The sequence below is a fragment of the Mobula hypostoma genome, chromosome 6, assembly GCF_963921235.1.
Source record: "Mobula hypostoma chromosome 6, sMobHyp1.1, whole genome shotgun sequence".
Classification (NCBI taxonomy): domain Eukaryota; kingdom Metazoa; phylum Chordata; class Chondrichthyes; order Myliobatiformes; family Myliobatidae; genus Mobula; species Mobula hypostoma.
This window is the reverse complement of record NC_086102.1, coordinates 11139846-11155501: the sequence shown is the minus strand read 5'-3', so window position 1 is coordinate 11155501 and position 15656 is coordinate 11139846.

Here is a 15656-nt window from a genome sequence, read left to right as displayed (position 1 = left end):
ATTGAGGGCCTGACTTCTCTTGCTCTAACAAGACTACAAGGCCATAAGTCATAAGAGCAGACTTAGACCATTTAGGCCACTGGGAGTGTTCCACCATTTAATCATAGATGATATATTTTCCCTCTTAACCACATTCTCCTTCTTTCTTTCTGTAATCTTTGACATTCCTACTAATCAAGAGCCTATCACTCTCTGCTTTAAATATAACCAATGCCTTGGTCTCCATAGTCGTCTGTGCCAATGAATTCCACAGATTCCCCTCTCTCCGGCTAAAGAAATTCCTCCTCATCTTCATTCCGAATTTTCTGAGGCTGTGCCCTCTGGTCCTGGACTCTCCAACCATTGGAAACATCTCCCCACCCCACCGCATTGCCTGAATTCACATTGCACTCTCCATTCGGTGATAATTAGATTCCGATTCCTTGACAAAGCTCTGTTTGCCCACTCTCTCCAAATCTAGCTCAGTCTCAAACTTTGTTTAATTGCATTCCTGTACAATACAAGGTCTGAGTGCTAGGCCAGTTTATTCCTATTTATTTATATTTACTTATATTCGCATTTGCACAGTTTGTTGTTTAATGAACCTGTTTACTGTTACTATTCTATACACTCTCTAAGTATGCCCGCAGAAAAAGAATCTCAAGGTTTTATGTGGTGACATGTATGTATTCTGATAATAAATGTAACTTTGGACTTTGCACTTTGGAAAGTTGGCTGCCATTGAATTTACGGAGACCTTGTTAGGTTGAATTAAATTGGCACAGAGGTAGTAGCTAGAGCTTTATTGTCATGGCTGAGGACAACAAAATTGCAGTGCTACTCCAATCAGTATAAAATAGCAGAACTGGCAATTCAGTTACTTTAAAAACACAATGACTTAATTTTAAAAAATAGCATCTGCATTATTCAGAATGGTATCAAAGTTATAACTGAATTCAAAGCAAACAACTCCAAAATGGGGCATTGTCCAGTTGCATAACAGCCCTGGGGAAAAAACTGTTTTTCAGTCTGGATGTCCATGTAGAGATGTTTCTGTATCTCCAGCCGGATGGTAAGAGATTGAACAGGTGATCTACTGGGATGGGATGAATCCATCATGATGTGAAAGCCCACTGTAGACATCTTGAGTTGTAGGTGGTTTCCATATCTGGTGGTTGTGTCCCGGTGATGCTCCATGCAGTCCTGATCACTTACTGAAATGCTTTCTGGTCGATCTTGCTGCAGCGAGTGTACCTTACTGACATGCAGCAGGTCAGCGTGCTCACAATGGCACATTGGTAAATGTTTACCAGCTCTTGGGGCAGGTTTTCTCTCTTTAAATTCCATAGTATAGGTACTGCTGAGCTATCCCTTCTATCAAAGGGGTTTTTGTGGTCCAAGAGGCTTCTTCTGTGATGTTCACCCCCAAGATCATAAAACTGGAAATCCCTCCACTGCTTCACTATTTATAAGCAGTGGAGCTTGTTCCTACTGTCTCAATTTCCTGAAGTCAATCCTCATTTCCGTGATTTTTCTGATGTTGACTGAAAGGTTATGATCATTGCACCATTCATATAGTTTCTGTGCCTCCTCTCCAAATGCTGTTTCATTGTTATTTGTAGTTGATCTAACCACTGTGGTGTCATCTGCAAATTTCGTAATGGAGTGGTGGTATAGGCAGGGACACAGTCATGGGTGAAAGGAGTGTTAACGCAGTGGCTCAGTACACATACCTGCAGTGTACCAGTGTTCAGGGATCTGTACATCCCTAGTCTGATAGACGGGGTTTGATTGGTAAGAAAGTCCAGAATCCATTTGCAAATTGATGTACTGAGTCCCAGATTGTGTAGTTTAACAGCAAACCTCTTGGGATATATGGTGTTGAAGGTGGAGTTGTAGCCGCGAAAGAAGCATTCTGTCCTAGATATACTCCAGGTGTTTCAGTACAATGTCGTGATGGCATCCTCAGTTGATCCATTTGTCTTATAGACAAACTGGTGCTGGTCCAGGGTAAACATAGAAACATAGAAAACAGGTGCAGGAGTAGGCCATTCGGCCCTTCGAGCCTGCACTGCCATTCAATATGATCATGGGTAGCAGGGATGGCATACTTAATCTGGGCATAACCAGTCTCTTCAGGAACTTGGCGTTTACGTGGGTGAGTACAACCTGTCTGTGGTTGTTGAGGCGTGTACCGCTGACTGCTTTGGGACTGGTATGATGGTTGATGTTTAGAAGCATGCAGGGACCACAGCGAGGGGCAGACAGAGGCTATAGACTTCAGTTACAAACCTCTGCCAGGTCGGTCCAGTTCCTAAGGGCCCACCCAGGTATACCGTCTGGTCCAGCTTTTCTGCTTGTGTTGATACTGTGAAGAGTACATCTCACCTTGTGTGCTCAGAGTCAGCACTGTGCCTTGCTCTATTGTCAAGGCCTTCATCATTAGTTCGTTGTTGTCCCTGTCAAACCGAGCAAAGAAGTGACTTAGCTCTTAAGCTAGTGCGGCCTCACTTTTTTTCAGGGCAGGAGATCATTTTTTTTATTGTCACTGATGGACCCGGTGCTTTCCCACATGTGTCAGGCATTTGTAACGTTATTGAAATGTGTCTCTGTTGTTCATATCTGTACTTGGCGGTTTTAATGCTTCCTTCAAGGTTTGACCAGGCTTTGCTGTATTCTGCAGCATCACTGGATCTGTAAGCAGTATCCCGAGCCCTGAGCAGGCTATGGACTGTTCCTCCATGGCTCTGATCCAGGAGTACACAGATGTTTTTATTGTTTATTTACTTGTGACACTGGCTACACAGTATTTGATATAGACCATGAACACAGTGGTGTATTCCTCTAAGTCAATTCCCAAACCATCTGTTGCTTGGCTTGCAAACAGACTGCAGTCTGTGCTCTCAAACCATCCTTGAAGCCATGAGATAGCTCCCTCGGGCCATAGGTACATGGCTAGTGGGTGTATGGATGGCTATGGTCAGTGTGTAGGTTGATGGGACTGGGCGGTTTAAATGGTTCAACATGGACTAGGTAGGCTGAATGGCCTGTTTCTATGACTCTGACTCATACTTTCATGGATTGAGAATTGGTTTTGCTTTCCTTATCACCTGTCTGTAGGCTGGAATTAGAAATAAAGATAGGTGCTCGTACAGTCCCTGATGAGGGCTTGGATAAGCCCTATATGTGCCCACAATATTGGTGTAAATCTAGTGCAGTGTATCATTGCCTCTTGTGGGGCATTTCACATTCCAGCAGAATTTAGGCACTACGCTCTTGATTGCCTTGATTGAAATGATCGGCTTCAAAGAAGGCGCCATCAGGGTAGACAGACTGCTGCTTATTAATAACATCATGCAGTTGTGTTAATGCTAACTTAGTGTTGGCTTGTGGTGAAATATAAACCACTGTGATGTGAACAACTGTGAATTCTCTCAGCAGATGGAAAAGCTTGCACTTCAGCATGAGATATTCCAGGTTGGGACAGTAATAACTATCATGACAAAGTTTGTGTACCAGGAATTGTTGACATGTTGAATTGTTGACATGACATGATTGTTGTCACTGCCTGATTTCTTACTGGAAGCCCACATTCTGTCAGCTGATAGGCTGTGTGTCCTGCTAGCTCAGGAACTCCATTGGGTATGCCGGGTTTCAGTTTAGATCATTATGCAATGGTTGAGTAAGTTCCTTTGCATGATGTCATAGTTTGATTTCATCCATTTTATTCATGGTTGATTGGGCGTTTACAAGGAAGATGTTCTGAAGTGAGCAAAGCTATGGTTGGAGGTTATTGCTCGGAATGGAAGCCACAGAAGTCAGTGTGTTCATATCCGGCTGGCTCCTTATATGCTTTCCATCTGTGCTGGGTTGAGTATCAAGCTTGTAACTCGGCCTCATAAAAAACAAGCAAATGGCAAGGTTACCACCTGATGCAGCACTAGGTGTGGAGAGGATCGACAAAGGCTATAACTTGGGTGTGAATGCACAAGGTTTCATCTGTAAATTTGAGAATGGCATGAAACTAGGAAGTGTTCATGGTGAAGAACGTTGTTGAAAATTACAGGAGCATCTCGGTCAGTTACGGTCGTGGGCCAAGGAACGGCAAATGGATTTTCAATGCAGGTAAGTGTCAGGGTGTGTGCTGGCAGCAACTGAACCCACGTGTGGAGGAATGGCAGGCACCCATGTAGAGATAGAAACAAGAGTTATACATAGAAATTTCAACTGACATTGATGGCTCGACTGAGCAACACTGTGAAACAAATCATTCTCAAAACAAGGAACCCGCGAAAAGTGCTACTTGGAAGTCCACTTTAAGTGATTACAGTATGTGGAAAACCCTTGTCAGTCAAAGTAAACTTAGCAAGATTAAACAGAAAGCGCAAGGGCTAATAACTCTAGTTAATATAACAATTAACAAGTACAGCTGCTCCAGAAACCTCAACAGTCTACAACTCACTGCACAGGTTTGAGGTGATAAATACAAGAAAGTCTGCAGATGCTGGAAATCTAGAGCAACACACACAAAACACTGGAGGAACCCAACATGTCAGGCTGCATCTAAGGAGGGGAAGAAACAGTCGATGTTTTGGGCCAAGAACCTTCCTCAGGACTTAGTGTGAAGTGTGAAATGATGCATTTTGAATCAGAATCAGAATTAGGTTTATTGTCATGAGTATTAGTTGTAAAATCTGTTGTTTTGCTGCATTTTGTTATCGTTATCAGGGCAAGTTATATGGACTATGGACACATCAATGCATTTTACTGTTGAATTAAATCACAGCTCAGGAACATATAGGCATGATCAATAAATATCAGTTACAACAACATCTTATGAGTAAACTGACAAAAATAATTGGTAATTGGTTTATTATTGTCAATATGTTGGGCAGCAGTGGTGGAGGTATGTCTCGACCAAAGGAGGTGTGAGGTGCTCCTTCCCTCCGCTAGCCTGCAGGTCATCCTTGGGCAAGGTGTAGCACCTGCTTAGTCCTCTGGTCAGGGCCATGTAAAGCCATAAGGACAGGTGTGGGAGTATATGAGGAGCTGGTGCACATCACAAGTCCTGGTTATGCAACCACCGATGCCAGGCAGGTAGTTTCTGAAGAGTATTGATAATAGTTGGGGTCACCCATCTTGTAAAGACACTGCCCAGAAGAAGGAAATGGCAAACCATTTTGCTAGAATAATTTGCCAAGAACCATTATGGTCTTGTGGAAGTCCATGATCACCTACGTCATACGACACAGCACATAATGATGATGATGATTATCATACGTACTGAGCGACAGCCAGAAACATTGCTTTGCATGCTATCCATACAGATCATTTCATCATCTTGGTACTCCAAGGTAGTACAAGAGAGAAATGATAACATAATGCAGAATAAAGTGTCAGAGTAACAGAGAAAGTACAATGGAGGCAGGCAATAAAGTTGTAATGTAACGGTGTGCTACACACAGCGCTAGAATAACCACACGGAGTCAGTGAGTTGGAGTTGCGATGAAAGAGATTTATTCAAACTTCGCAGCCTGCTTTAAAGCCTTCCCGTTCACGCCCTCCCTGGGCAGGACTACTGAGGGGAATGCATATTCCCAGACCCTTTCCGCACGCGGGATTTTCCCCCTGTTGGTGAAGATGGCCTGGTGCCCTTTTTGGGGCCGGCCCTCTGCCTGCGCGCGCTATTGTGAGCCGGTTCGTGGGTGTTAGAAAGTGGGTCGCCACAGTAATATGATAAAGAGGTTCTGCAAATGCTGCAAAATCTTGAGCAACACACACAAATTTCTGGAGGAACTGTACGGATTCACAGGGAATTTACAGTCAACATTCCAGGCCAAGACACTTCAGAACTAGAAAGGAAGGGGGACGAAGCTAGAATAAGAATGTGGGGGAAGGGGAAGGAGTTCAAGTTGGCAGGTGATAGGTGAGACCAGGTGAGGGAGAAGGTAGTTGGGTTGAGAGGAGGGATGAAGTTGGGAGGGAATAGATTGAAGTGAGGTGTTGCTCCTCCAAACTGAGTTTGGCCTCATCATGGCAGTAGAGGAGGTCATGGGCTAACATGTCAGAATAGGAATGGAAATCAAATTGAAATAGGAAGCCACTGGGAGATCCTTTCCATGGCCAACAGAGCAAAGATGCTTGAAGGTGTGAGTTCAATAGTCCATCTCATTGCTCAAGAATTCCATTCATTAGTCTTATAACAACAGGGCAAGAGCTATCCCTGAACCTGATGTTGAGGTCTTCTACATCTCATTATTATTTATTTATTCATCTGTTCATTTACTGTAGTTATTAACTTATTTATTTCTATCTACTTATGTATTATTTGTTGTTTGTATTTGCAGAGTTTGTCTTTTTTTGCACAATGATAGTTTGTCAGTCCTTGTGTGTAGTTTTTCATTGATTTTGTTGCCTTTCTTTGTTCTACTATGAATGCCTGCAAGAAAAGGTATGATAAAGACTCCTGTGTAAGGTGTGAACCCAGTACACTCAGATCTCGAAAGCTGGCCTGGCAAAAGCAAAGTAGAAGGTGTATTATTTTTTAAATTGGAGTTTGGTGCTGATGAAGGGTCTCGGCCTGAAATGTTGGCTCTTTATTCCTTGGCATGGAACCTGCCTGACCTGCTGTGTTCCTCCAGCATGTTCTGTGTGTTGCTCTGAATTTCCAGCACCTGCAGAATCTTTTGTGTTGATTGTTGCTGGGTCCTCCGTTCTTTTGCATACAATTTGGATGGTTGGTAAATTTTTAGATGACACTGAATCTGGACAGTGAAGAAGATGACAACAGGATTTAGTTAACTGCGTAAGTGGGCCAAGGAATGGCAGATGGAATTCAACTCAGACAATGTGAATTTGGGTGCTGGGGTGTAGATAAGCATCTACCAAAGGAAGTGTAAGGCGCTCCCTCCATCTGCTAGCCTGCAGGTTACCCTTGGGCAAGGTGTAGCAGCTGCTTAGCCCTCCGATCAAGATCACATGAAGCCACAGGAGCAGGTGGTAGATGCTTGTATGAGCAACTGGTACATATCATATGTCCTGGTTATGCGACTACTGATGCCAGGCAGACAATTTCTGAAGAGTATTGATAATGGCTGGAATCACCTGTCTTGTAAAGACACTGTTCAGAAGAAGGCAATGGCAAACTACTTCTGTTGAGAAATTTGCCAAGACCATGATCCCCATACATTGTGACACGGCACATAAGAGTTCTGTGTGGTTTTTTTTAGATTAGATTATGTGGACACGCAGTCCTCTTTTATTGTCATTTAGTAATGCCTGCATTAAGAAATGATACAATTTGTTCTTCCAGGATGATATTACAGAAACACAAGACAAACCAAGACTAAAAAAACTGACCAAAACCAGATAATTATAACATATAGTTACAACAGTGTAAAGCAATACCGTAATTTGATGAAGAACAGATGAAGCACGTAAAAAAAAAAGTTTCAAAGTCTCTCGAAAGTCCCATCATCTCACGCAGATGGTTGAAGGGAGAAACTCCCTTCCATCCGCTTCCAGCATGCAAACTTACCGATGCAGCATCCTGGAAGCACCCGGACCACAGTTTGACTCTGAGTCTGTCCGAAAACTTTGAGCCTCCGACCAGCCCCCCGACACCGAGCACCATCTCTGCCGAGCACTTCGACCCCAGCCCCGGCAACAGGCAATAGGCAAAGCCGAGGATCTGGGGCCTTCCCTTCCGGAGATTCTCCATCGTACAGTAGCAGCAGCAGCGAAGCGGACATTTCAGAAGTTTCTCCAGATGTTCCTCCGTGCTTCTTCACGACTGTCTCCATCAAATCAGGATTGTGCACGGCATCCTACTTCACAAATACAATATTATTCGGAGTAACTGTGTGCGCTGCATTGCGTCACCATCTTCTCCTCCCCTCCTTGTCCCTCTATATCAGATAGTGATGCAACCAGTTTGAATGTTCTCCATGCGTCATCTGCTAAACCCAGTTGTACATTTTGACTAAGATTTATGCTCATTGATTAGGAGGGTGTTCATGAAATCTGCACTCAACTCAGAATCACAGCCCATTCACAGAGAGCAGCATTGGTGATACACAATTCATAGAAACATAGAAAGCCTACAGGACTTTTGGCCCACAAAGTTCTGCTGAACATGTCGTTACCTTAAAAATTAGTAGGGTTACCATAGCCCTCTACTTTTCTAAGCTTCATGTACCTATCCAAAAGTCTCTTAAAAGACTCTATTGTGTTCACTTCCACCACCGTTGCCAGCAGCCAGTTCCACGCACTCACCACTCTCTGCGTAAAAAACTTACCCCTGACATCTCCTCTGTACCTACTCCCAAGCACCTTAAACATGTGTCCCCTTGTGGCAGCCATTTCAGCCCTGGGAAAAAGCCTCTGACTATCCACGCGATCAATGCCTCTCATCATCTTGTACACCTCTATCAGGTCACCTCTCACCCTCCGTCGCTCCAAGGAGAAAAGGCCGAGTTCGCTCAACCTGTTTTCATTGCATTGTCAAATGCCACCAAGGTCTGTAAGCACTTGATCCGTTCATTAAAAATATTTCTCCAGATCTCAGCCTGAGAGATTGGCACTTTATAATAATTTCACTTTCTTCAGTGCATGGTTTCAATGTCATATGATTATATTAATTGTGAAAATCGAGGTAACACATAACAGAAATCATTGAGGGTTGAGAAAAGGAAAGGGTGAGCAATTTCAAGTTCCTGGGTATCAGCATTTCTGAGGATCTATCCTGGGCCCTACACAATGCAGTTACAAAGAAGGCATGACAGCGGCTATATTTCATTATGAGTTTGAGGTGTGTGTCGCAAAAGCACTTGCAAATTTCTATAGATGTACTGTGGAGAGCATTCTAACTGGCTGCATCACTGTCTGGTGCGGGGAGGCCACAGCAAAGGATCACGGGGTCAGCTCCATCATGGGCGTGAACCTCACCAGCATCCGGGACATCTTCGAAGAGTGGGGCCTCAAGGAGGCGGCATCCATCAGTAAGGACCCTCATCACTCAGGACATGCTCTCTTCTCTTTGCTACCATCAGGGAGAAGGTACCGGAGCATGAAGACACACACTTAACAATCCTGTCTGCCATCAGATTTCTGAATAGACATTGAACCCATGAACACTACCGCACTATTTTTTTTCCCTTTTTGCACTACTTATCTAACCAAGCTTTTTAAAAATGTATTGTATATACATATACTTCTTACAGTATTTTACAGTTTTTATGATGATATATTGCAATATACACTGCTGCTGCATAACAACAAATTTTATGATACATGCCAGTGATATTAAACTTGATTCTGATTCTGATATGACTTAACTGGAGAAGGAATTGTTACACAGTATTTAAAACTCCCTCACATCCTTACCAAACTCTCTGAAAAGCATTTAGCTCAGTCATGTCATTGAGATAAAATCATAGAGACAGTACAGAATCAGTCACACGAGACTACACCAAGTATTAAACACTCTGTCAAACTAACTCTTCCTTTCCATTACTGATGAAGGGTCTCAGCCTGAAACATTGGCTGTTTATTCCTCCATAGATGCTGACTGACCTTTTGAGCTCTTCTAGCACTTTGTCTGTTTTCCCTACATAAGTTGATTCCGTTGGTAAGTCAGACTAAGACCCAGGGATATGGCTTTGAGGTTTGTGGGATAGAATTAGGATGGAGATGAGGAGAAACTGCTTTTCCCAGAGAGTAGTGAATCTGTGTAGTTCTCTGCCCATGGAAGCAGTAGAGACTATTGCTAGAGACTACCTCATTTACTAGAACTACAGAGAGGAGTTGCTATTAAATTCCTGTTTATCATATCATAAATGAGAAATAGAAAACAATGGGGACTCATGATTTCAACAGTCCTAATTGGATGACCTGTGTGTGCAAATACTAAGCTTTTTGTTTCCTTATTAGCAAGTCGGAAAAGCAGACGATCCATGTATGCTCACTGCTCTGTTTTATCATCTTGGTTATGAGAAGATAAATTAAGTAAAGATTATATCTCTTCCAGGAAATTCAATCACTTTTATCATTATAGAATTTATTTTTTCCTTAGTGATATGCAATAATATCCAACAAATTACTTGGAAAATATAAGATATTTTCTTCATCATAAATCATCTTAGGGACCTCAGTGAGATTTTTACAATAAGGCTGGGCAGTGTAATGCTGAAAGAATACTTAAAGTACATTTATTATCAGAGTATGTACAAATTATACAACCTTGAGATTCAGCTGCTTACAATCAGCCACAAAACAAGAAACCTAAAAGAACCCAATTTTAAAAAAAGACCAACACCCAATGTGCAGAGAGAGAGGGGAAAAAAAACAAATCATGCAAACAATAAAACATTCAGACAGAAAGTGAGTCCATAAACCCAAAGCCCGGAGCAGCTGGAGCGGGCCCACAGTCTCAGTTTCTCGCGGGGCAAATCACCACAAAGCTTGCAGACATGAAGCCTGCAGCATCTGGAGCAGGACACACCTTCAACCTCAGCGCTGAGGAGATTGGAGCAAACGTCATGGAATGACCCTCACCCCTGGCCATGACCCTGCTTTTTCAGTCATTCACTACCTGAAGTTACTGGAGAATCATGAAGGAGAGTGGAGTAATATTGCGCTGGGGGTGGGGGGAGACCGATTGTTGATCACTCGGAGGACAACATGGCCTTTGGAACAGTCTTTGAGGCAGGCACTTCTTCAAGGGGATGAACTGCTTGCCGATCCTTCACATTAAATCTACCATTGAACAAAGGCCCCACCCAATCTTCTGGTCCTCCAAATAAATTTCTGACTCTGAATCTCAGAAGGCTAAGGAAATTGGCATATATCTGAATACCCTCACCAATTTATACAATCAAACCATAGAAAGCATCCATCTAGATGCATCACAGCCTTGTAGGAAAAATGTCCTGCTAGCACCATAGAAAACTGCAGAGAGTTTCGAATGTAGACCAGTCCTTCGTGCAAACCAATCATCCAACATTGACTCTAACACATCCCATTGATTCAGTAAAGCAGCAACATAATCAAGGACCCCCCCCCCACCCCATCATTCTTTCTTCTTCCCTGTCCCATCAGGCAGAAGATATAAAATATGAGAATGCATGGCACCAGACTCGAAGACAATTTCTATCCCACTATTGAAAGACTCTTGAACTGACCCCATATATGATCAAGATGATTTCTTGACCTCTCATTCAACTTCATCATGGCCTTTGCAGGTTGTCTACCTGCACTGCACTTCCTCTGTAACTGTAAAACTTTATACTACACTCTGTTTTTATCCCCTTTTTGTACTTTCTCAAGGTGCTTATGTTTTGAATGATCTGCCTGGATAGAAAGCAAGCAAAACTTCTTAATTGTGGCTCGGTATGTGTGGCAATAACAAATTACCAAATGATTAATCCGACCTCAACTCCTCAATGCTGCCTTTTCATTCACTTAACTCCCACCCAATCCAGAGATGTATGCCTTTGTGAAAAGATAAGCATAGAGTCCTAGAGATATGTAGCACAGAAACCAGCCATTTGGCCCACCCGGTTCATGCTGAAACTATTTAAATAGCCTACTCCCAACGACCTGCACTGGGACCATAGCCCTCCTTATCCCTACTCTCCATGTACCTACCCAAACTTCTCTTAAACATTGCAATTGAGCTTGTATGGACCACTTGTTCTGGCAGCTCCTTTCCCACTCTTACAACCCTCTGAGTGAAGAGGTTTCTCCTCATGTTCCCCTTAAACTTTTCACCCTTCACCCTTAACTCATGACCTATGGTTGAAGTCCCATGTAACTTCAGTGGAGAAAGCCTGCTTGTGTTTATGGTATCTCTACCCCTTATAATTTTGTACACCTCCATCAAATATCCCCTCAGTCTTCTACATTGTAAAGACTACAGTCCTAACCTGTTAAATCTTTCCTTATAACTCAGGTTCTCCAGACCCAGCAACATTCTTGGTAAATTTTCTCTGCATTCTTTCAACCTTGTTTACGTATTACCTGTTGGTAGGTGACCAAAACTGCACACAGTACTCCAAATTAGGCCTCTCCAGTGTCTTATACAACTTCAATATAACATCCCATCTTCTGTACTTAATACATTGGTTTATGAAGGCCAATGTGCCCTATTGCCTTATCTACCTATCACCTCCCTCTTGTGTTCTTCCCTCTTTTCTTTCTTCCATGGCCTTCTGTCCTCTCCTATAAACTTCCGTCTTCTCCAGCCCTGTATCTCTTTCACCAATCAACTTCCCAGCTCTTTTCTTCAGCTCTCCCAGCTCCCCCAGTTTCACCTATCACTTTGTGTTTTTTCCTCCCCTCCCTCCAGCTTCTAACTCGGACTCCTCATCTTTCTTCTCTCCAGTGCCCTGGCTGATGAAGGCCAGCGCGCCAAGACGTGACCATCAGTTGTGGGGGATGAAAGCGAGTCATGTGAAAGAGGGCCAGAACGATTTCCAAGGCTGATTTACAGGGAGGGAGGAAACAGCAAAATAAAGAAAAGAGGTGAGGTGAGACTTTGTGGTGGGAATTTCCTTTTTCAAAGACGGAACATGTAGGGGAGCTGCCCACAAATCACAGACCCCACCCAGTCTGGACATTTTGTCTTCTCCCCTCTTCCGCTGGGCAGAAGATACGAAGGCCTGAAACCATGTCCCAACAGGCTCAAGGACAGTTTCTATAAAGGACAATTGAACATCCTCCCAAGTGGACTCTTGACCTCACTTCTACCTTGTATATCCTTGCACCTTATAGTTTACCCACACTGCACTTTCTCTGCAGCTGTAACACCTTATTCTGCATTCTGTTATTGTTTTCCCCTTGTAGTATTGAAATGGTCTCGGCCCTACAGGTCAGTGCAGCTACAAAGAAGGTATGGCAGTGGCTATATTTCATTACAAGTTTGAGCAGATTTGCTATGTCACCAGACACTCACAAACCTCTGCAGATCTACCATAGAGAGCATTCTAACTGGCTGCATCTCTGTATGCTATTGGGGGAGGGGTGGAGGGCGCTACTTCACGGGATCGAAATAAGCTGTAGAAAGTTGTAAACTCAGTCATCTCCATCAACAACAAATCTCACGACAAATGCCGGTCATATTAAATCTGATTCTGATTCTGAATAACAGGCAAATCAAAGTTTTTCACTCTACCTCAGAACATGTGACAATGGTAACCTAAACTAATTTAGCAATTTGCCAGCCCTGGACTGTTTTGGTCATAACCTGGTAACAGGAGAAAATAATTACTTAATTAAGTTAAAAACTGCTCAAGCTCCGTCAGAGTTAAATCCAATAGCTGTTCCATGCTCAGTATATACATTTCTAAGAAAAGCAAAGAAACTGTTTCCATGAAAGAGAAATCCAAGCAAATTTTCTTTTCCAATTAAGAGAAAGCACCCTTTAAAACACAGAGCCTTTCTTTGCAGTAGATTTTTTTTTGAAAGTGCTGACCCACAGTTCTACTTTCCAGAGAAAGGTTAGAACAGAAAATATGTTCTGAAAGCTACAGTGTAAACAAAGTTGGGAGAGAACACCCTCGCCCTAACTTGCTGGAGCCAGATAGATTGCAGAAGGCATCTGTCCTGGTAACAGGCAGTGCTTTAGCCTGCCCTAGGCAAAAGAAAAGGACCTCTTTTTCGTCTTTCAAAAAATCAACTCTGTGTCTTCTTGTAAGAGCACATTTTCCATCTACTCCTCAGGAAAGACACACTGACATTATATTCCGCAAGGTGAAAGTACGTAGTTATGTTTTTGCTAGTGCTGGCTTTAATACCAACCCTGTTTCCCTTTCCTAAATTAACACACACATGCACACAGAGTCATGCATATATATACATACACACACCCACACATACACGCACGCACATGCACACATACACAAATACACACTGATACCCGCATACACATAGATGCGCGCACAGTTGTGTGCATGCACACGTATGTAAGCACAGACGCCCAGGTACCTAGACCCACACACACACACACACACACACACACACACACTTCTGCAGCAGCTGTTTAATCTTCCAGTGACTTTGCAAGGGTTCACACCCAGAAGGAGTTTGTTGCTCGCTTGGCTGTGGACTACTGAACTACTGAACCCTCGGCTTAGGCTGAACTATAATGAGCCTCCTTATCACCGGCAGGGAAGGGAGAAGGAGGCCACGAGGATTGTCAGTGAACTGTGTCTGGCAGTCACACAGGAGGGAAGAGGATCCTGTCCAAAACAACATCCGAGAGATGAAAGTCTTCATTTCTTCTCAGTGTCTTTTCCTTCCGGTTAAAGGGACACTGCCAAGTTTTGTTGCTTGGGGCATGGAGGTTAAAATAAAGGGGAAGAAGTGGAGAAAAACCAAGAGGGTTGCTTCCAGTGGTTAGATAGAATCATAAAATCATGCTAACCAGAAACAGGCCCTTCAGCCCTTTGGGTTTCCAGTGACCCTCAAGCCTTTACACTTATCATGGAGTCACAGAGTAATACAGCAATGATACAGTCCCTTAGCTCAACAAGACCACGTCAACCAAGGTGTCCACCCAGCCAGACAAAATGTCCTGCGTTTGACCATATCTCTCTCAGCTCTGCCCCTCCACATGTCTATACAAGCGCTTCATAAGTGTTCATAAGTATATGTACTCTACCTGTCTCCACCTTTCACAGAGATGGTGCCAGAAAATTGTGAATCAGAATCAGAATCATCTGATTGTGTGTGTGTGTGTGTGTGTGTGTGTGTGTGTGTGTGTGTGTGTATACGTACGTGTACATACATATATGTACGTCTCTGCGTGCATGTGTGAGTGTTAACTTAGGAAAGGGAAACAGGGTTGATATTAAAGCCAGCACTAACATCTGTTGTGAAATGTGTTGTTTTGTGGTAGCAGTATATTACAAGGCATAAAATTAACTATAAGTTACAAAAATAATTTTCTATTGGGTTCTATTGTGGTTCTTTATTTTGCAACTGCCTATAAGGAGATAAATCTCAGGGTTGCATATGGTGTACATACTTTGATAATAAATGTACTTTGAACTTTGAACATGATCGTGGCCAGTTATGCATGGGGTAGTTGTCGACCTGATGCAGGGATCCTCAGGCGCTTGTATCTTCTGCTCGATGGAAAGTGGGAGAAGAGAGAATGGCCATGATCAGAACAGTATTTGAAATATCGGGCTGCTTTTACAAGACAGCAGGATGTATAGGCAGAATCTATGCAGAGGAAGCTGTTTGCGTGATGGACTGGGCTGTATTCACAACTCTCGGCAGTTTGTTGTGGATTTAGGCAAGGCAGTTCTGTGTCAAGCTGTGATACACCTGGATAGGACATTTGCTGTGGTACATCAGAACTTAACTTTGTGGAAAACTGACATGAAGCTTGTGCTGATATAAAACTTGAAATAAATAGGAAAATTGGATATGATGTATGACTTTCTAGCTTCTAGTTTTAGCCATTATTACTGCTACTCACATATCTTTGAGAGTGAGAGGGACACTTTTATTAAAGATGGGACATCTTCCAACTTCTGATTACTGGCAGGAGTTTCACTCTGCAAATAGATCTATGTCAGTTAGATGCCTGCTGAGTACAATTTTCCAGTCATTACATCCAATCTGGGGTTTATCATGATGCGTTTCTAAGGATACAGCATGTTAAAAAACGT